The 630-nt window shown below is 28.4% G+C and overlaps 1 protein-coding gene across 1 annotated transcript in view; it reads left to right on the forward strand.

Annotated features, from left to right (window-relative positions):
• LOC119588840 (glycine receptor subunit alpha-3-like) overlaps window positions 1-630 on the forward strand; it is a 27,574-nt gene that overhangs the window by 25,361 nt on the left and 1,583 nt on the right. The window lies entirely within an intron of this gene.

Here is a 630-nt window from a genome sequence, read left to right on the forward strand (position 1 = left end):
TTTCCTTTTCTCTTTCTCTTGGTCTTTCTTTTGATCTTTCTCTTTTTTTCTCTCTTTGTTTTTTTTTTAGTTGAGTGTGAGACGGAATACTTATGCTGCATTTCGTAAATTTAACCTTACTTTTCCTTTATTTTTCTTCGTAGATTTTGTATTTAGAAGTAGGTTAAATCTGTAGCTTAAAATATTTCATATTGGTATGCTGGCATATTAATATAGTCTGTCCTTTATTCTATTTTCTTTGTATCACGTGAGTATTCGTTTTCTAAAATTTTGTAAGTATAACTAAAGTAATTTTGGCGTTGCTGTAATTGCAAATTTCTGTAAAATACTTTTGGCAGTCTTCAAAATCATTCCTTTGATCTTCTTTAAAACAAACTGGTTCACTATAAGATGTCCTGTTTTTTCACTAAATACATACTGCTTATCAATGTGCAATGTAAATTTTACGTAAATATATTTCCAATGCCTTAAGCTAAAGAGACATGGAATAAAATAGAAATAAGTTAAACTGAGTTCATAGGAACATGTTAGATTAACATTGCAATTCATACATGAATTAACTAACAAAGCAATGAAATTTACTGCAGTATTTAATCGGGACGAATGTTCTGTGTATTTAACCATATTTGT

Source organism: Penaeus monodon, chromosome 24, assembly GCF_015228065.2.
Source record: "Penaeus monodon isolate SGIC_2016 chromosome 24, NSTDA_Pmon_1, whole genome shotgun sequence".
Lineage (NCBI taxonomy): Eukaryota > Metazoa > Arthropoda > Malacostraca > Decapoda > Penaeidae > Penaeus > Penaeus monodon.